This window comes from Macaca mulatta, chromosome 1 (genome assembly GCF_049350105.2).
Source record: "Macaca mulatta isolate MMU2019108-1 chromosome 1, T2T-MMU8v2.0, whole genome shotgun sequence".
Taxonomy (NCBI): domain Eukaryota; kingdom Metazoa; phylum Chordata; class Mammalia; order Primates; family Cercopithecidae; genus Macaca; species Macaca mulatta.
Window position 1 is genome coordinate 86,559,136 of NC_133406.1, and position 20,865 is coordinate 86,580,000.

General features: G+C 53.3%; 7 pseudogenes; all 7 read left to right on the top strand.

Moving 5' to 3' along the window:
- The first annotated feature begins 262 nt into the window (after nucleotides 1-262).
- LOC114674616 (5S ribosomal RNA) lies at nucleotides 263-382 on the top strand (annotated as a pseudogene).
- A 2,459-nt stretch (nucleotides 383-2,841) lies between these two features.
- On the top strand, nucleotides 2,842-2,960 carry LOC114675529 (5S ribosomal RNA; annotated as a pseudogene).
- Nucleotides 2,961-8,669: 5,709 nt separating this feature from the next.
- LOC114674737 (5S ribosomal RNA) lies at nucleotides 8,670-8,788 on the top strand (annotated as a pseudogene).
- Nucleotides 8,789-11,119: 2,331 nt separating this feature from the next.
- On the top strand, nucleotides 11,120-11,238 carry LOC114674961 (5S ribosomal RNA; annotated as a pseudogene).
- Nucleotides 11,239-15,710: 4,472 nt separating this feature from the next.
- LOC114675062 (5S ribosomal RNA) lies at nucleotides 15,711-15,829 on the top strand (annotated as a pseudogene).
- Nucleotides 15,830-18,288: 2,459 nt separating this feature from the next.
- LOC114674909 (5S ribosomal RNA) lies at nucleotides 18,289-18,407 on the top strand (annotated as a pseudogene).
- A 2,427-nt stretch (nucleotides 18,408-20,834) lies between these two features.
- The window catches only part of LOC114675010 (5S ribosomal RNA), a 119-nt pseudogene continuing 88 nt past the window's right edge, over nucleotides 20,835-20,865 (top strand).

Consider the following 20,865-nt stretch of genomic DNA (forward strand, 5'->3'; position numbering starts at 1 on the left):
GAAGAATATCTCCGCGACAGGGTGAAGGATCAGATGGGGTTCCAGGATCATTTTCCCTGCACCCTGAAGCCTCAGAGCACTCCCTGTTCTTAGAGGGTCTGATGTGTTGGAAACTCGGCAGTTTGGAAGCCATGGGAAGGCTGCTGTCGATCGTCTCTGGGGTCCCGATACGAGCCCGGCAGCCCTGGGCTGGCGGTGCTGGCTGGAATCAGGCGGGCATGGATGGGCTGGGCTCTTAGGGCAGCCAGGCACCTATGCTGGCGTCTACGGACCTACCAACCTGAACGCACCTGAGCTCGTACGATCTCTAGAAGCTAAGCAGCATTGGGCCTGGTTAGTACTTGGATGGGAGGCCGCCTGGGAACACTGGTTGCTGTAGGCTTTTTTGTTTTCTTTCTTGTCTTTCTTTTCTACCTTCCTTTCTTCCCTTCTCTCTCTCTCTTCTTTCATTCTTTCTTTTTTCTTTCTTTCTTTCCTTCTTTCTTCCTTCCTTCCTTTCTCTCTTGTGTTGTTTCTTTCTACGTTTCTTTCTTTTCTTTCTCTCTCTTTCTTCTTTCTTTTTTCTTTCTTTCTCTCTTTCTCTCTCTTTCTCTCTCTCTTTCTTTCTTTCTTTCTTTCTTTCTTTCTTTCTTTCTTTCTTTCTTTCTTCTTTCTTTCTTTCTTTCTTTCTTTCTTTCTTTCTTTCTTTCTTTCTTTCTTTCTTTCTTTCTTTCTTTCTTTCTTTCTTTCTTTCTTTCTTTCTTTCTTTCTGCCTTCCTGCCTTCCTGCCTTCCTGCCTTCCTGCCTTCCTGCCTTCCTGCCTTCCTGCCTTCCTGCCTTCCTTCTTTCCTTTTCTTCCAGAGGGAGTCTCACTTTGTCACCCAGGGTGGAGTGCTGTGGCACGATCTCGGCTCACGGCAAGCTCTGCCTCCTGGGTTCACGCCATTCTCCTTCCTCAGCCTCTCGAGCAGCTGGGACTACAGGCGCCCACCACCATGCCCGGCTCATGTTTTGTAGTTTTTTGCAGATGCGGTGTCACTGTGTAAGCCAGGCTGGTCTGGATCTCCTGATCTTGTGATCCACCTGCCTCGGCCTCCCAAAGTGCTGGGATTACAGGTGTGATCCACCATGCCCAGCCTGCTGTAGGCTTTTGTGGCTTTCCCCTTCCCTCCCTTCCCCCTACTGTCGCCATGCTTCCCAACCTCCCCTGACCATGCTCCCCATTTATGGTCCCCTTACACTCCCGCTGCAGCCAGGGACCTCCTACCGGGGGGTCGCCACCAAGGCACCACCAGGCAGCAGTATCCCAGCGCTTCTGCTTCACTGCCACCTGCCAGGAGCCTGATTCCAACGCAGGAGGGAGGGGGCCGGACCCCAAAGGCATAGGTGCGTGTTTCCTGCTGTTCGTGATGCCTTCCCGCTCCCGGAACACCCAGGTGATGCAATACACTCATCGGGCACCACTGTAACCTTTCAAACCAGAGGAAGAGGCAGGCAGGGGCAGCGGGTGCCGCACAGGTCAGCCATGACCTCCGTTCCAGAAAGCAGGGGTTGCTTTATCTGGTGGAGGGACATTGCTTCGCCAGCCGCCAGGGAAACTCTCCCTGTGCACCCAGATTCCCATTGTCACAATCTTGTTAACTCCAGTCCCGAGGACACACCAGAGACCAAGGCCACGGGCCTCGTGGGCATGCCTGATGCCATGGCTCCCATCAAAGAGGCAGGAGTACTCTGCAAATCAAGGGACCCACCGCACTGCACCAAGAGCACAGGAAGTTGCCAACAAAGGCAGGAGCCTAAGATACCTACCTCCAAAACAAGCAATTAATCCAAGACGACATCTGTATCAGCACTGCGTTGCTCCTCTCGCATGGATAGCCTGGCCACCTGGTTCTGGCCCAGCCCAAGCCCTCTTGACCCTATCCCAGTCTGCTCAAAAGGGCCCTGCCTACCGGAGCAGGGTGCTCCCTCTCCATGCCTCTATCTCTCTCGCTGTCTAGCTCCCTCCCCCTCTCTCTTCTGGGTTTGCCCCTGCACCTCCCACTACTTCTGACACCTTCCTTCTGTCTCTCTGTCTCTCTCTGTCCCACTCTCTTTCTCTGAATCTCTGTCTGTCTCTTTCCCTCTCCCTTTCCCCTGTCTCTCTCGATGGATGTCTCACTCCCTCCTTCGGTTTCAATCTCTCCAACTATCTCTTCCTTACTCTCCTTCAAGCTGTTTGTGTGTGCATGCATGTGTGTGTGTGTGTGTGTGTGCGTGCCCACACATGTGTGGGATCCCTCGCACGAGAGCCCGGGTGTGTCTGTGGATTTGCTCCTGGTGGTGGTGGCATGTCTGGGTTTCTCTCAACCCTCCTCGCTGGAGATAAGGCTGAGGGCTCTACTGCCAGCCTGGGGCAAAGCAGGGGTTTCACCCAACCCGGAACCCTCCACACCCTCTTGACCACAGGCCGGGTCTTGGTCGGGATAAACGACCATGGTGTTGGTGTTGTGAGAAAAAGTCCACACGCTGCTCAGTCGCCTGTTCGCCCTTGGTGAGTCATGATGGCTCTGGCTGGTTAGGGCAAGAGGGGGCCTTGCAGGAGCTCCTGAGCAGCCAACAATCCAATGGAATACCTCCGCTACGGGGTGGAAGACTGGACGGGGTCCCAAGATAGTGGACCCAGGCACTGACTCCTCAGAGTGCTCCCTGTTATGAGCCCAATGTGGTGGAAGCTCAGGAGCTCGGGAAGCGGAGTAAAGACATGGCGAGTGCCTCAGGGGTCCCAATCTGAGCCCACCGGACCCAGCTTGGGGGTGCCGGCTGGAAGCTGGTGGGCATGGCTGGGCTGGGCTCTTGGGACAGCCAGGCACCTCTGCTGGCGTCTACGGCCATACCACCCTGAACACGCCAAATCTCGTCTGTTCTGGGAAGCTAAGCAGAGTCGGGCCTTTTTAGTACTTGGATGGGAGACTGCCTGGGAATACAGGGTGCAGTAGGTTTTTGGCTTTCTTTCTTTCTTTCTTTCTTTCTTTCTTTCTTTCTTTCTTTCTTTCTTTCTTTCTTTCTTTCTTTCTTTCTTTCTTCTTTCTTTCTTTCTTTCTTTCTTTCTTTCTTTCTTTCTTTCTTTCTTTCTTTCTTTCTTTCTTTCTTTCTTTCTTTCTTTCTTTCGGTCTCTCTCTCTCTCTCTTCTTCCAGACGGAGTCTCACTCTATCACCCAAGTTGGAGTGCAGTGGCGTGATCTTGGCTCACTTCAAGCTCCATCTCTCATGTTCACACCACTCTCCTGTCTCAGCCTCCTGAGCAACATGGACTATAGACGCCTGCTCCCACGCCGGCCTCATGTTTTGTAGTGTTAGTAGCAGAGACAAGATTTCCCCGTGTTAGCCAGGCTGGTCTGGATCTCCTGACCTCATGATCCACACTCCTCGGAATCGCACGTGCTGTGGTTGCAGCCATGATCCACGGAGCCTGGCTTGCTGTAGTCTTTTGTGGCTTCAACCATCCCTCCCTTTCCCCTACTGTTGCCATGCTTCCCAACTTCCCCCATTCTGGTCCCACTTTATCCCCCACCTACAACACCGCTGCAGCTGGGGACATCCTCTTGGGGATCTGCCACCAAAGCACATCTGGGCATCAGCGTCCCACCACTTACAACTCACTGCCACCATGCCATGAGCCTGGGTACATCCCAGGAGGTCAGGGGGCAGACCATAAAGGTGCAGGCGCAGGTTCCCTGCCATTGGCGGTGCCTTCCAACTCCCGGAATGCCCAGGAGATTCAATGCACTCATTGGGCACCACCGCAACCTTCCAAAGAGGGGGAAGGGGTGGGCAGGGGCAGTAGGTGCCACACACACCAACCAAGACCACCGCTCCAGAATGCAAGGGCCTTTTTATCCGGGGAAAGGACATTGCTTTGCCAGGCACCAGGAAAACAGTCCTTGTGCACCCAGATTCCATTGCTACCAACTTCGTGTAAACTCCAGTCCCGAGGACATGCCAGAGACCCAGGCCTCGGGCAACATGGGTATGCCCAGAGCCACGGCTCCTGCCAAATGGACGGGTGAACTCCGCAAATGTAGGGGCCCAATGCACTCCACCAGGAGCACAGGGAAGTGCCAACATAGGGAGGAGCCTAGGAAACCCACCTCCAAAATAAGCCATTAATCCAAGACAACATCCGTATCAGTGCTGCGTTGGTCCTCTTGCATGGACGGCCTGGCTACCCTGTTTTGGCCCAGTCCAACCCCACTCCACCCTATCCCAGTCTGCTCAAAAGGGCCATGCCTACCAGAACAGGGCGCTCCATATCCAAGCCTCTATCACTCTCGCTCTTTAGCTCCCTCCCATTCTCTCTTCTGTGTCTGCCCCTTAACTTCCTGCTACTTCTGTCACCTTCCCTCTCTCTCTCTCTCCCTGCTTCCCAACCTCCCCTGACTCTGTTCCCCCTTTATTGCCTGCCTACACCACCGCCACAGCTGGAGACCTCCTCCTGGGGGTCCACCACCAAAGCACCTCCAGGCATCAGAATCCCACTGCTCCCACCTCACTACTGCACTACTAGGAGCCCGGCTCCAGTCCGGGAGGGCAGGGGTACGAACACTAAAGGTGGAGGCGCAGGTTCCCTACCATTCACCATGCCTTCCCGCTCTTGGAATAACCAGGAGATTCAACCCACTCAGTGGGCACCATTGCAAACTTTCAAACTGGGGAAAGGGGTGGGCAGTGGCAGCAGGTGTCACACATGCCAGCCAAGACCTCAGCTCCAGAATGCAGGGGCAGCTTTATCCGGGGGAAAGACATTGCTTCACCAGCCACCAGGAAAACAGTTCCTGTACACCTGGATTCCCATCGCCACCATCTTCATGTAAACTCCAGTCCCAAGGACACTCCACAGACCCAGCCCTTGGGCTCCGTGGGCATGCCTGTCCCCACGGCTCCCACCAAACATGAAGGTGCAATCTGCCAATCAAGGGGCCCACCGAATCGCACTAAGAGCACATGGAGGTACCAACAAAGGAAGCCGCCTACGAAAACCATCTCCAAAGCAAGCAATTAATCCAAGACAAACCCCTCTCAGCGCTCCGTTGCTCGTCTCGCATGGGCGGCCCGGTCACCCTCCTCTGGACCAGCCCAACCCCCCTCCACCCTATCCTGGCCTGCTCAGAAGGGCCCTGCCTTAAGGAACAGGGAGCTCTCTCTCCATGGATCTGTCACTGTTGCCCTCTAGCTCCCAACCCCTCACTCTTCTGGGTTTTCCCCTGCACCTCATACTCCTTCTGTCGCCTTCCCTCTGTCTCTCTGTCTCTCTCTCTTTCTCTGTCCGTCTCTCTTTCTCTGTCTCTCTCTATGTCTCTATCCCTCTCCCCCTCCCCTGTCTCTCTCAATCGCTATCTCTCTCCCTCCCTTGGTTTCAATCTCTGCATCCATCTCTTCCTTGCTCTCCTTTGAGCCATGCATGTGTGCATGCATGTGTGTGTGTGTGTGTGTGTGTGCGCGTGTGCCTGCACTCGCGCATGTGTGGGTTCCCGTGCGAAAGCGCCCGGGTGTGTCTGTGTGTGGGGCTGTGCATTTTCTCCTGGTGGTGGTGCAGTGTGTCTGGGTTTCTCTCAGCCCCTTTCGCCGGGGATCGGGCTGCTGGCTCTAGTGCCAGCCTGGGGCAAAGCAGAGCATCCCCCAACCCCCAACCACCCATGCCCTCTTGCCCACCGGCCGGTTCTTGGTCGTAACAAGTGACCGTGGTTGGGGCATTGTGAGGAAAAGGCCAGCTGCGTCTGGGCAGCCTCTTCGATCTTCGCCAGTCCTGACAACTCTGGGTGGTAGGGCAAGAGGAGACCTCGCAGGAGTTCCTGAGCGGCCAGGAATCCCCCCTAACGTGCAAGATCTCATCTGATCTCAGAAGCTAAGCAGGGTCGGGCCTGGTTAGTACCTGGATGGGGGACTGCGTGGGAATACCAGGTGCTGTAGGGTTTTTGTTTTCTTTCTTGTCTTTCTTTCTTTTCTACATTCATTTCTTTCCTTCTCTCCTTCTCTCTTCTTTCTTTCCTTTCTTTCTTTCTCTGTTTCTTTTTTTTTTTTTTGTATTTTTTAGTAGAGACGGGGTTTCACCGTGTTAGCCGGGATCGTCTCTTGATCTCCTGACCTCGTGATCCGCCCATCTCGGCCTCCCAAAGTGCTGGGATTACAGGCTTGAGCCACCGCGCCCGGCCTTCTCTGTTTCTTTCTTTCCTTTTTTCTTTCTTTCTTCTTTCTTTCTTTTCTTTCTTTCCTTCTCTTTCTTTTTTCTTCCTTCTTTATTTCTTTCTTTCTTCTTTCTTTCCTTCTTTCTTTCTTTCCGTTCTTTCTTTCTCTCTCTCCTTCTTTCTCTCTTTCTTTCTTTCCTCCTTCCTTCCTTCCTTCTTTCCTTCCTTTCTTCTTTCTTTCTTTCTTTCTTTTTCTTCCAGATGGAGTCTCACTCTATCACCGAGCGTGTAGTGCAGTGGTGTGATCTCGGCTCATGGCTATCTCTGCCTCATGCATTCATGCCATTCTCCTGCCTCAGAATCCTGAGCAGTGGGGACTACAGGCGCCCACCCCTATGCTGGGTTCATGTTTTGTAGTTTTAGTAGAGATGGGGTTTCACTGCGTTAGCCAGTCTGGTCTGGATCTCCTGAGCTCATGATCCACCTGTCTCGGCCTCCCAAAGTGCTGGGATAACAGGCGTGATCCACCACCCCCAGCCTGCTGTAGGCTTTTGTGGCTTCTCCCCTCCCTCCCTTTGCCTACTGTCACCATGCTTCCCAACCTCGCCTGACTATGCTCCACCTTTATCGCCCACCTACATGCCCGAAGCAGCCGGGGACCTCCTTCTGGGGATCTGCCACCAAAGCACCACCCAGCAGCAGCATCCCAGTGCTTCCGCATCACGGCCACTCTGCCAGGAGACCGGCTCCACCTCGGGGGAGGGTGGGGGAAGAGGTCAGGACACCAAAGGCGCAGGTGTGGATTCCCTGCTGTTCACGGTGCTTTCCCTCTCCCAGAACGCCCAGGTGGTTCAGTCCACTCATCAGGCACCACCGCAAACTTCCATACTGGGGGAAGGGGTGGGCCGGGGCAGCAGGTGCCACACATGCCAGCCAAGACTTCCTCTTCAGAATGCAGGGGCTGCTTTATCCAAGGGAATGACTTTGCTTTGCCAGTCACCAGGAAAACAGTCCCTGTGCACCCAGATTCCCATTGCCACAAATTTTGTGTAAACTCCAGTCCCGAGGACATGCCAGAGACCCAGGCCTTGGGCCCCATTGGCACGCCCGTTGCCACAGCTCCCACAAAAAGGGCTGGTGCACTTTGTAAATCGAAGGACTAACAGCACCACACAAAGAGCACAGGGAGGTGCCAACAAAGAAAAGAGACTGTGAAACCCACCTTCAAAGCAGGAAATTAATCCAAGACAAAACCCGTCTCAGCACTCCAATGCTCCTCTCGCATGGACGGCCTGGCCACCTTGTTCTGCCCCAGCCCAAGCCCCCTCCAGCCTATCCAGGCCTACTCAAAAGGGCTCTGCCTACCTCAGCAGGGTGCTCCCTCTCCAAGACTCTATTGCTCTCGCTCTCTAGCTCACTCCCCCTCTCTCTTCTGGGTTTGCCCCTGCACCTCGTGCTACTTCTCTTGCCTTCCTTCTGTCTCTCTATCTCTCTCTCTTTCTCTGTCCCTCTCTCTTTCTCTGTCTCTCTGTCTGTCTCTTTCCCTCTCCCCCTACCCTGTCTCTCTCGATTGCTGTCTCTCTCCCTCCCTCGTGTTCAATATCTCCATCCATCTCTTCCTTCCTCTCCCTCAAGCCGTTTGTGTGTGCGTGCATATGTCTGTGTGTGTGTGTGTGTCTGTGTATGGGCACGTGCACGTGTGTGCATTCCCGCAGGCAAACGCCCAGGTGTGTCTATGTGTAGGGCTGTGGATTTGCTCCTGGAGGTTGTGAGGTGTTTCTGGGTTTCTCTCAGCCCCTCTGGCCGGGGATCAGGCTGCCGGCTATACTGCCAGCCCAAGGCAAAACAGGGCCATCCCCCGACTCCCAACTCCCCACGCCCTCTTGCCCACTGGTCGGGTCTTGGTCTGGCCAAGGTACCGTGTTTGGGTCATTGTGAGAAAAGGGCCAGGCACGTGTTGTCTAGATGTTTGCCCTTGGCCAGCCCAGGCGGCTCTGGGTGGGTGGAGCAAGAACAGGCCTCACAGGAGCTCCTGAGCTGTCAGCGATCCACCGTTTCCACCTAGCTGCTGCCCCGCCAGGAGCCCAATTCCATCCTAGGAGGGCAAGGGGCCGGACCCCAAAAGCACAGGCCTGGATGTTGGCATTGTGAGATGAAGGCCATGTGCCGCTGGGCTGCCTGTTTGCCCTCGGCCAGGGCTGACGCCTCTGGCTGGGTGGGTCAAGAGGGGGCCTCGCAGGAGCTCCTGAGCCAACATGGATCCAAAAGAATACTTCTGTGACAGGGCGGAGGAGCAGACAGGGTCCCAGGATCGTGGGTCATGGGCCCTGAGGCCTCAGAGCACTCCCCATTCTGAGCAGGCCCGACATTGTGGAAGCTCGGGAGCTCGGGAGCTGGGAAATGGCCACGGGCGAGCGACTTGCAGTTCCGGATATGAACACGGAGGCCCCGGGCCAGTGGTGTTGGCTGGAAGCTGGCAGGCATGGCTGGGCCAGGCTCTTGTGGCAGCCAGGTGCCTCTGCCGGCGTCTACGGCCATACCACCCTGAACGCACGAGATCTCATCTGATCTCGGAAGCTAAGCCAGGTTGGACCTGGTTAGTCCTTGGATGAGAGATCGCCTGGGAATACCGGGTGCTGTGGACTTTTTTGCTTTCTTTCTTATCTTTCTTTCTTTTCTACCTTCCTTTCTTTCCTTCTCACTCTCTCTCATCTATCTTTCTTTTCTCTCTCTTTCTTTCTTTCTTTCCTTCTTTCTTTCTTTCTCTCACTCATTCTTTCTTTCTTTTCTTTCTCTCTTTCTTTCTTTCTCTCTATTCTTTCTCTCTCCTCTCCTCTCCTTCCTTCCTTCCTTCCTTCCTTCCTTCCTTCCTTCCTTCCTTCCTTCCTTCCTTCCTTCCTTCCTTCCTTCCTTTCTTTCTTTCTTTCTTTCTTTCTTTCTTTCTTTCTTTCTTTCTTTCTTTCTTTCTTTCTTTCTTTCTTTCTTTCTTTCTTTCCTTTCGACTTTCTGTCTTTCTTTCTTTCTATTTCTTACAGACGGAGTCTCGCTCTGTCACCCAGGCTGGAGTGCAGGTGTGTGACCTTGGCTCACTAAAAGCTCAGCCTCCTGGATTCATGCCATTCTTCCTGCCTCAGCCTCCCGGGCACCTGGGACTACAAGCACCCGTCACCATGTTTTGCAGTTTTAGTAGAGATAGGGTTTCACTGTATTAGCCAGGTTGGCCTAGATCTCCTGTAGTTGTGATTCACCCACCTTGGCATCCCAAAATACTGGCATTACAGGCTTGATCCACCACATCTGGCCTACTGTAGGCTTTTGTGGCATCCCCCTCCCTCCCTTCCCCATACTGTCAACATGCTTCCCAACCTCCCCTGACTCTGCTCCCCCTTTATTGCCCACCTACACCCCCACTGCAGCCGGGGATCTCCTGCTGGGTGTCTGCCACAAAATCACCACCGGTCAGCAGCATCCCACTGCTTCTGCCTCTCCCCCGCCCCACCAGGGTCCCTTCTCCAGGCCGGGAGGGCAGGGGTCCAGACCCCAAAGGTGCAGTCGCGGGTTCCCTGCTGTTCACAGTGCCTTCCCGCTCCAGGAAGGCCAAAGCAATTCAATCCACTCATCCAGCGCTGCTGCAATCTTCCAAAATGGGGGAAGGGGTGGGCAGTGTCAACAGGTGCCACACACGCCAGCCAAGACCTCTGCTCCAGAATACAGGGCCTGTTTTATCCAGGGAAAGGACATTGCTATGCCAGCCACCAGGAAAACAGTCCCTGTGCACCCGGATTCCCATTGCCACCAACTTCATTTAAACTAAAGTCCTGAGGACACGCCAGAGACCCAGGCCTCAGGCCTCCTGGTCACACCCAGGGCCACGGCTCCTGCCAAACAGGTGGGGGTACTCTGCAAATCAGGGGGCCCTCCGCACCGTGCCAAGAGCACAGGGAGGTGCAAACAAAAGAAGGAACCTATGAAACCCACCTCCAAAGCAAGCAATTAATCCAAGACAAAATCAGTCTCAGTGCTCCATTACTCCTCTCACATAGACGGCCTGTCCACCCTGTTCTGGCCCAGCCCAATCCCTCTCCACCCTATCCTGGTGTGCTCAAAAGGGCCCTGGCTAACGGAACATGGCACTTCCACTCCAACTCTCTATCGCTCTTGCTCTCTAGCTTCCTCCCCCTCTCTTCTGTGTTTGCCCCTGCACCTCGTGCTCCTTCTGTCACCTTCCCTCTGTCTCTCTCTCTCTCTCTCTCTTTCCCTGTCAATCTCTCTTTCTCTGTTTGTCTGTCTCTTTCCCTCTCACCCTCCCCTGTCTCTCTTGATCGCTGTCTCTCTCCCTCCCTCAGTATCAATCTCTCCATCCGTGTCTTGTTTGCTCTCCCTCAAGACGTTTGTGTGTGCATGCATGTGTGTGTATGTTTGTGTGTCTGTGTGTGTGTGTGTCTGAGTGCACGCGCGCATGTGTGAGTTCCTGCACGTGAGTGCCCGGGTGTGTCTATCTGTGGGGCTGTGGATTTCCTCCTGGTTGTGATGGGGTGTGTCTGGGTTTCTCTCAGCCCGTCTCGCCAGGGATCAGATTGCTGGCTCTAGTGCCAGCCCAGTGCCAAGCAGGGCCATACCTCAACCCCCAAACCCCCACACCATCTTGCCCACCGGCCAGGTCTTGTTGGGGAAGAGGGACCGTGGTGGCGGAGTTGTGAGACACAGTCCACGTGCCACTGGGCCAGCTGTTTGCCCTTGGCCAGCCCTGATGACCCTGGCTAGGAGGGGCAAGAGGGGGCCACGCAGGAGCTCCTGAGCAACCACAGATCCAAAAGAATACCTAAGCAACAGGGTGGAGGACTGGACAGGGTCCCAAAATCCTGGGTGCCGGCTAGAAGTTGGAGGGCATGGCTGGGCCGGACTGGCAGTGCTGGCTGGAATCTGGTGCACATGGCTGGGCCGGGCTCTTGGGGCAGCCATGTGCCTCTGCTGGCATCTACAGCCATACCACCCAGAAGGCACCCGATCTAGTCTGATCTCAGAAGCTAAGCATGGTCAGGCCTGGTTAGTACTTGGATGGGAGACTACCTGGGAATACCCGGTGTTGTAGGCTTTTTTGCTTTCTTTCTTGTCTTTCTTTCTTTTCTCCCTTCCTTCTTTCCTTCTCTCTCTCTTCTTTCTTCCTTCCTTCCTTCCTTTCTTTCTTTCTTTCTTTCTTTCTTTCTTTCTTTCTTTCTTTCTTTCTTTCTTTCCTTTCTTTCCTTCTTTCTTTTCTTTCTTTCTCTTCCTTCCTTTCTTTATTTCCTTCTTTCTTTCTTTTCTTTCTTTCTCTTTCTTTCTTTCTTTCTTTCTTTCTTTCTTTCTTTCTTTCTTTCTTTCTTTCTTCTTTCTTCCCTTCATTCTTTCTTTTTTCTTTGTACCTCTTTCTTTCTTTCTATCTTTTGTTTCTCTCTTTTGTTCTTTCTTCTTTCTTCCCTTCTTTCATTCTTTTGTTTCTTTCTCTCTCCTTCTTACTTTCTTTCTTTTTCCTTTCTTCTCTTTCTTTGTTTTCTTTCTTTTCTTCTTTCTTTCTTTCCTCTCTCTTTTCTTTCTTTTTCTATTTCTTTCTTCTTTCTTTCTTTCTTCCCTTTCTTTCTCTTTTTTCTTTTTCTTCCTTTCTTCCTTTCCTTCCTTCCTTTCTTTCTTTCTTTCTTTCTTTCTTTCTCTCTCTATCTCTTTCTTTTATTCTCTCTTTCTTCTTTCTTTCTTTCTTTCCTTCCTTCCTTCCTTCCTTCCTTCCTTCGTTCCTTCCTTCCTTCCTTCCTTCTTTCTTTCTTTCTTTCTTTCTTTCTTTCTTTCTCTCTCTCTATCTCTTTCTTTCATTCTCTCTTTCTTCTTTCTTTCTTTCCCTTCCTTCCTTCCTTCCTTCCTTCCTTCCTTCCTTCCTTCCTTCCTTCCTTCCTTCCTTCCTTCCTTCCTTCCTTCCTTCCTTCCTTCTTTCCTTCTTTCCTTCTTTCCTTCTTTCCTTCTTTCCTTCTTTCTTTCTTTCTTTCTTTCTTTCTTTCTTTCTTTCTTTCTTTCTTTCTTTCTTTCTTTCTTTCTTTCTTTCTTTCTTTCTTTCTTTCTTTCTTTCCTCTTTTTCTTCCAAATGTAGTCTCAGTCTGTCACCCAGGCTGTCATGCAGTGGTGCGATCTCGGCTCACTGTAAGCTCCACCTCCTGGGATCATGCCATTCTCCTGCTTCAGCTTCAGGAGCAGCTGGGACTACAGGTGCCCGCCACCACACACGGCTCATGTTTTGTACTTTCAGTAGAGACGGAATTTCACCGTGTTAGCCAGGCTGGTCTGGATGTCCTGACAACGATCCACCTGCCTCGGCCACACACAGTGTTGGGATTACAGGCGTGATCCACTATGCCTGGCCTGTTGTAGGCTTTTGTGGCTTGATCCCTCCCTCAGTTGCCCCTACTGTTGCCATGCTTCCCAACCTCCCCTGACTCTGCTTCCTCTATATCACCCGCCTGCACCCCTGCCACAGACAAGTACCTCCTCCTGGGTGTCCACCACCAAAGCACAACCGGGCAGCAGCATCTCACCACTTCTACCTCGCTGCTGCCTTTCCAGGAGCCCAGCTCCAGCCCGGAGAGCAGGGGACAGGACCCAAATGTGCAGGCGCTGGTTCCCTGCTGCTCGCAGTGCCTTCCCACTCCCGGAACGCCCATGCGATTCCATCCACACATTGGGCACCATCACAACCTTCCAAACCAGGGGAAGGGACAGGCAGGGTCAGCGGGTGCCACACACACCAGCCAAAACTTCTGCTCCAGAAAGCAGGGGCTGCTTTATCCGTTGGAAGGACATTGCTTTGCCAGCCACCAGGAACACAGTCCCTTTGCACCCAGATTCACATTTTCACCTACTTCGTGTAAACTCCAGTCCTGAGGACATGACGGAGACCCAGGCCTCAGACCCCGTGGGCACACCTGGTGCCACAGCTCCCACCAAACGGGTTGGCGCACTCTGCAAATCAACGGGCCCACCGCACCACTCCAAGAGCACAGGGAGGTGCCAACAAAGGAATGAGCCTACGAAACCCACCTCCAAAGCAAGCAATAAATCCAAGAGAAAACCCATCACAGCGCTCCTGAGCGGCCAGGTACCAAAAGACAGGGTGGAGTACCGGATGGGGTCCCAGAATCATGAGCCCTGGGATGCTCTGGGTGGGTGTGGCAAGAAGGGACCTCTCAGGAGTTTCTGAATGGACAGGGATCCAAAAGAATCCCAAAGTCCTGGGATTACAGACGTGATCCACTGCGCCCGATCTGGTGCAGGCTTTTGTGACTTCCGTCCTCTCTCCCTTCCCCCTACTGTTGCCATGATTCCCAACCTCCCCTGACTTTCCTCCACCATCATCATGCCCCTACACCCCCACCGCATCTGAGGATCTCCTTCTGGGGGTGTGCCACCAAAGCACCACTGGGCAGCAGCATTCCATGACTAATGCCTAGCCATCGCCCCGCCAGGTGCCTGGCTCCAGACTGGCAGGGCAGGGGGCTGGACCCTAAAGATGCAGTCACTGGTGTTGGCATTGTGAGAAAAATGCCACATGCCGCTAGGCCGCCTCTTCACCCTTGGCCAGCCCTGACGGCTCTGGCTGGGTGGGACAAGAGGGGGCCTCGCAGGAGCTCTTGAGCTGCCACAGATCCATAAGTATACCTCTGCGACAGGGCAGAGGATCAGGCTATGTCCCAGGATTGTGGGCCCTGGGCCCTGACGCCTCAGAGTGCTCCATGTTATGAGCAGGCCCGACATGGTGGAACCTTGGAATCTCGGGAGCCGGGGAAAGGCCTCAAGCGAGTGGCTCAGAGATCCTCATTTGAGCCCAGCGGTCCTGGGCTGGCGGTGCCAGGTGGAAGCCAGCGGACATAGCTGGGCTGGGCTCTTGGGGCAGCAAGGCGCCTCTGCCAGCGTGTACGGCCATACCACCCTGAACGTACCCGATCTTGTCTGATCTCAGAAGCTGGCCTGGTTAATTCTTGGATGGGAGACCACCTGTGAATACCGGGTGCTGTAGGCTTTTTTGCTTTCTTCCTTGTCTTTCTTTTCCACCTTCCTTTCCTCCCTTCTCTTCCTCTCTCTTCTTTTTTGCTTTCTTTCTTTCCTTGTTACTTTCTTTCCTTTCTTTCTTTCCTTCTTTCTTTTTTTCTTTCTTCCTTTCTCTCTCTCTTTCTTTCCTTGTTTTCTTTCTCTCTTTCTCTTCTTTCTTTCCTTCTTTCTTTCTTTTCTTTCACTATTTCTCTCTCTTTCTTTCCTTCTTTCTTTCTTTTTTCTTTCCTTTTTCCCTTTCTTCTTTTGTTTTCTTTCATTCTTTCTTTCTTTCTGTTTCTGTCCTTCTTTCTTTCTTTTCTTTCTCTCTTTCTTTCCTTCTTTCTTTTCTTTCTTTCTCTCTTTCTTTCTTTCCTTCTTTCTTTTCTTTCTTTCCTTCTTTTCTTCTTTCTTTGTTTTCTTTCTTTCTATCGTTCTTTCTTTACTTCTTTTCCTTCTTTCTCTCTTTCTTTCTTTCTTCTTTCTTTCCACCTCACTTTCTTTTCTCTCTCTCTTTCTTTCTTTCTTTCTTCCTTTCTTTCTTTTTTCTTCCTTTCTTTCTGTGTTTCTTTGTGTCTTCCTTTTTCTTCCAGATGGAGTCTTGCTCTGTCACCCAGGCTAAAGTGCAGTGGTGCAATCTTGGCTCACTAAAAGCTCCTTCTCCTGGGTTCACACCATTCTCCTGCCTAAGCATCTTGAGCAGGTGGGATTACAGGCATGGCCACCACGCCCAGCTCATATTTTGTAGTTTTAGTAGAGATGTTGTTTCAGCATGTTAGCAAGGGTGGTCTGGATCTCCTGACTAGGTGATCCACATGCCTCAGCCACACAAAGTGCTGGATTGCAGGCATGATCCACCGCGCCCAGCCTGCTGTAGGCTTTTGTGGATTCCCCTCTCCCTCCCTTCCCCCTGCTGTCTTCATGCTTCTCGACCTCCCCTGACTCTGCTCCACTTTTATCATGCCCCTACACCCCCAGCGCAGTCAGGGAGCTCCTTGTATGGATGCGCCACCAAAGCGCCACCGGGCAGCAGCATTTCACCGCTTCCATCTAGCCACCACCCCACCAGGAGCCTGGATCCAGCTTGGGAGGGCAGGGGGCCGGACCCCAAAGGCACAGGCCCAGGCCCAGGTGTTGGCGTTGTGAGAAAAAAGGCCACATACTGCTGGGCTGCCTCTTCGCCCTTGGCCAGCTCTGATGGCTCTGGCTGGGTGGGGCAAGAGGGGGCCCTGCAGGAGTTCCTGAGCTGCCAGAAATCCAAAAGACTACTTCCTCAAAAGGGTGGAGGACCAGACGGATTCCCAGGATGGTGGGCCCTGGGTCCTGACGCCTTGGAGCACTTCCTGTTCCCAGCGGGCCCTATGTAGAGGAAGTTCGGCAGCTTGGGAGCTGCGTAAGGCAATAGGCGAGCGGCTTGGGGGTCCCGTCATGAGCCAGGTGACCCCGGGCAGGCGATGCTGGCTGGAATCCTGTGGGCATGGCTGGGCCAGGCTCTTCTGGCAGCCAGGCACCTCTGCCAGCGTCTATGGCCATACCAGCTTGAACACGCCCAATCTCGTCTGATCTCAGAAACTAAGCAGGGTAGGACTTGGTTAGTATTTGGATGGGATACCACCTGGGAATACCAGGTGCTGTAGTCATTATTGTTTTCTTTCTTTTCTTCCTTCCTTTCTTTTCTTCTTTCTTTCTTTTCTTTCTTTCTTTCTCTCTCTCTCTTTCTTTCTTTCCTTCTTTCTTTCCTTTCTTTCTCTCTTTTTTCTTTCTTTCTTTCTTTCTGTTTCTCTTTCCTTCCTCTCTCTCTCTCTCTCTTTCTTTCTTTCTTTCTCTCTCTCTTTCTCTCTTTCTCCCTTTCTCCCTTTCTCCCCCCCTCTTTCTCTCTTTCTCTCTCTCTCTCTTTCTTTCTCTCTCTCTGTCTGTCTGTCTCTTTCTTTCTTTCTTTCTTTCTTTCTTTCTTTCTTTCTTTCTTTCTTTCTTTCTTTCTTTCTTTCTTTTCTTTTCTTTTCTTTTCTTTTCTTTTCTTTTCTTTTCTTTTCTTTTCTTTTCTTTTTCTTCCAGATGGAATCTCACTCTGTCACACACGCTGGAGTGCAATGGCGTGATCTCAGCTCATAGCAAGCTCGGCCTCCCGGGTTCATGCCATTCTCCTGTCTCAGCCTCCCGAGCACCTGGGACTAAAGGCAACCGCCAACACGCCCAGCTCATGTTTTGTAGTTTTAGTAGAGATGGGGTTTCACCGTGTTATCCAGGCTGGTCTGGATCTCCTCACCACGAGATCCACCTGCCTCAGCCTCCCAAAGTGCTGGGATTACAGGCGTGATCCACCACCGCATACTGTACACCTTTGTGGCTTCCCCGCTCCCTCCTTTCCCCCTACTGTCGCCATGCTTCCCAACCTCCCCTGACTCTGCATCTGCTTTATCACCTGCCTACACCCCTGCTGCAGCCTGGAACCCCCTCCTGGGGGTCTGCCACCAAAGTACCACTGGGGAGCAGCATCCCACCGCTTCCGCCTCACCACCAACCCACCAGGAGCCCGGCTCCAGCCATAGAGGGTAGGGAGCCGGACCCCAAAGGTGCATGCACAGGATCCCTGTCTTTCGCAGTGTCTTCCCACTCCTGGAACGCCCAGGAGATTCAATCCACTCATCGTTCACTGCCTTCCAATCTGAGGGAAGGGGCAGGCAGGGGCAGAATGTGCGACACACGCTAGCCAAGATGTCTGCTCCAGATTGCAGAGCTGCTTTCTCTGGGGGAAGGACTTTGCTTCCTCAGCCACCAGGAAAACAGTCCTTGTGAACCCGGATTCCCACTGTCACCAACTTCGTGTAAACTCCAGTCCCGAGGACATGACAGACACCCAGGCCTCAGGCCCTGTGGGAACGCCCAGTTCCACGACTCGTGCCAGTCGGGCAGGTGCACTCTGCAAATCAAGGTGACCACCACATGGCATGAAGAGCATTATGAGGTGCCAAAAAAGGAAGGAGCCTATGCAACCCACCTCCAAAGCAAGCAGTCAATACAGGACAAAACCCGTCTCAGCGCTCCCTTGCTCCTCTTGCATGGACAGCCTGGCCACGCTGTTCTGGCCCAGTCCAAGCCCCCTCCAAACTATCCCGTCCTGCTCAAAAGGACACTGCCTATCGGAGCAGGGCGCTCCCTCTGAAAGGCTCTATCGATCTCGCTCTCTAGCTCCCTGCGCCTCTCTCTTCTGAGTTTGCCCCTGCACCTCACGATACTTCTGTCGTCTTCCCTCTGTCTCTCTGCCTCTCTCTCTTTGTCTGTCCCTCTCTCTTTCTCCGCCTGTCTGTCTGTCTCTTTCCCGCTCCAACTCCCCTGTCTCTCTCGATCGTTGTATCTCTCCCTCCCTCGGTTTCAATCTCTCCATCCATCTATTCCTTGATCTCCTTAAAGCTGTTTGTGTGTGCATGCATGTGTGTGTGTGCCTGTGTGTGTATGTGTGTGTGTCTGTTTGTGTGCATGCACGTGTGCATGTTCCTGTGCACGAACGCCCAGGTGTGTCTGTGTGTTGGGCTGTGGATTTGCTCCTGGTGGTGGTGGGGTGTGTTTGAGTTTCTCTCAGCCCTTCTTGCTGGAGATCAGGCTACCACCTCTAGTGCCAGCCTGGGGCAAAGCAGGGCCATATCCCAACCCCCAACCCCCCACTCCCTCTTGCCCACCCGACAGGTCTTGGTCTTCACAAGTGACCGTTGTGTGGGCGTTGTGAGAAAAAGGCCATACACGGCTGGACTGGCTGTTCGCCCTTGTCCAGCTCTGATGACTCTGGCTGGGTGGGGCAAGAGGGGGCCATGCAGGAGCTCCTGAGCGACCACGGATCCAAATGAATACCTAAGCGACAGGGTGGAGTACTGGAGGGTGTCCCAGGATCATGGCCCCTGGGCCCTGACGCCTCAGAGTGCTCCATATTACGAGCGGTCCAGACGTGGTGGAAGGTTGGGAGCTCCGGAGCTGGTGGAAGGCCACGGGTGAGTGGCTCAGGAGTCCTGATACGAGCCTGGTGTCCCTGGGCTGGTGGTGCCAGCTGGAAGCCTGTGGGCATGGGCGGACCAGGCTCTTGGGACAGCCAGGTGCCTCTGCTGGTGTCTATGGCCATACCACCCTGAATGTGCTCGATCTCATCTGTTCTTGGAAGCTAAGCACGGTCTGGGCTGGTTAGTACTTGCATGGGAGACCGTCTGGGAATACCAGGTGCTGTAGATTTTTGGGTTTCTTTCTTGTCTTTCTTTCTTTTCTACCTTCCTTTCTTCCCTTCTCTCTCTCTCTTCTTTCTTTCTTTTCTTTCTTTCTCTCTTTCTCTTCTTTCTTTCTTTTCTTTTGTTTTTTCTTTCTTTGTGTCTTTCTTTCATTCATTCTCTCTCTCTCTTCCTTCCTTCCTTCCTCTTTCTTTCTTTCTTTCTTTCTTTCTTTCTTTCTTTCTTTCTTTCTTTCTTTCTTTCTTTCTTTCTTTCTTTCTTTCTTCCTTCCTTCCTTCCTTCCTTCCTTCCTTCCTTCCTTCCTTCCTTCCTTTCTTCCTTTCTTTCTTCCTTTCTTTCTCTCTTTCTCTCTTTCTTTCTTCTCTTTCTCTCTTTCTTTATTTCTTTTTCTTCCAGACGGAGTCTCGCTCTGCCACCCAGGCTGGAGTGTAGTGGCATGATCTCAGCTCACTAAAAGCTCGTCCTACCGGGTTCACGCTATTCTCCTGCCTCAGCCTCCCAAGCACCTGGGACTACAGGCGCCTGCCACCACGCCTGGCTCATGTTTTGTAGTTTTAATAGAGACAAGGTTTTACCGTATTAGCCAGGCTGGTCTAGATCTCCTGAACTCGTGATCCTTCCACCACGGTATCTCAAATTCCTGGCATTACAGACTTGATCCACTGCACCCGGCCTGCTGTAGGCTTTTGTGGCTTCCCCCTCCCTCCCTTCCCCATACTGTCGCCATGCTTCCCAACCTCCCCGGACTCTGCTCCCCCTTTTTCATCTGCCTACATCCCCCCTGCAGCCAGGGATTTCCTGCTGGGTTCCGCCACAAAAGCACCACTGGTCAGCAGCACCCCACTGTTTCCACCTTGCCGCCGCCCCGCCAGGACCCATTCTACAGCCCGGGAAGGCATGGGACCAGACACCAAAGGCGCAGGCATGGGTTCGCTGCCGTTCGCAGTTCCTTCCCACTCCTCAAATACCCTAGGTGATTAAATCCACTCCTCGGGCACTACCGCAATCTTCCAAACGGGGTGAAGGGGCGGGCAGGGGCAGCAAGTGCCATACACCCTAGCGAAGACCTCAGCTCCAGAATGCAGGGCCTGCTTTAACTGGGGGAAGGATGCTGCTACACCAGCCACCAGGAAAGCAGTCCCTGTGCACCCGGATTCCCATTTCCACCAACTTCGTGTAAGCTAAAGTCCCGAGGACTCACTAGAGACCCAGGCCTCAGGCCCCGTGCACATGCCCGGTGCCACGGATCCACCAAAAGGGCGGGCACACTGCAAATCAAGGAGTCCAACACACCGCACCAAGAGCACATGGGGGTTCCAAAAGAGGAAGGAGCCTACGAAACTCACCTGTAAACCAAGCAATTAATCCAAGACAAACCCGTCTCTGCGGTCCGTTGCTCGTCTCACATGGATGGCCTGGCCACCCTGTTCTGGCCCAGACCAAGCCCCCTCCACCGTATCCTGGACTGCTCAAAAGGGCCCTGCCTACTGGAGTTGGGCACTCCCTCTCCAAGGCTCTATCTCTCTTGCTCTCTAGTTCCCTCCACCTCTGTCTTCTGGGTTTGCCCCTGCACCTTATGCTACTCCTGTCGCCTTCCCTCTGTCCCTCTGTCTATCTCTTTCTCGGCCTCTTTGTCTGTCTCTTTCCATTTCCCATCTCCCCCTCCCCAGTCTCTCTCAATTGCTGTCTCTCTCCCTCCCTCGGTTTCAATCTTGCCATCCATCTGTTCCTTGCTCTCCTTCAAGCCATTTATGTGGGTGTGCATGGGTGTGTATGTGTGTGTGTGTATTTCTGTGTGTGTACACGCACACGTGTGTGGATATCCGCACGTGAGCACCCTGGTGTGTCTGTGTGTGGTGCTGTGGATTTGCTCCTGGTGGTGGTGGGGTGTGTCTGGGTTTCTCTCAGCCCCTCTCGCTGGGGATCAGGCTGTCAGCCATAGTGGCAGCTCCGGGCAAAGCAGGGCCATCTCCCAACCCCCAATCCCCCATGCCGTCTTGCCAACTGGCCTGGTCTTGGTCGGGACAAGCCACCATGGTGGGGCTGTTGTGAGAAAAGGGCCAGGCGCAGCTGGTGCGTATGTTCGCCCTTGGCCAGCTCAGATGGCTCTGGGTGGCTGAAGCAAGAGAGGGCCTCGCAGGAGATCCTAAGCGGCCAGTGATCCAAAAGAATACCTCCATGACAGGTCAGAGGACCAGACGGAGTCCTGGGCCCTGATGCCTCGTGGGCCCTGGGCCTTGATGCCTCCCAGCACTCCATGATCCGAGCCGGCCAGAAGTGGTAGAAGCTCAGCAGCTCGGGAGCAGGATAAGGCTGAGGGCTAGAGGCCCAGGGGTCCCGATCCAAGCCCGGCGCCCGGGCCTGGTGGTGCCATCTGGAAGCCTGCGGGCATGGCTGAACCAGGCTGTTGGGGCACCCAGGCACCTCTGCCCATGTCTATGGCCATACCACCCTGAACATGACCG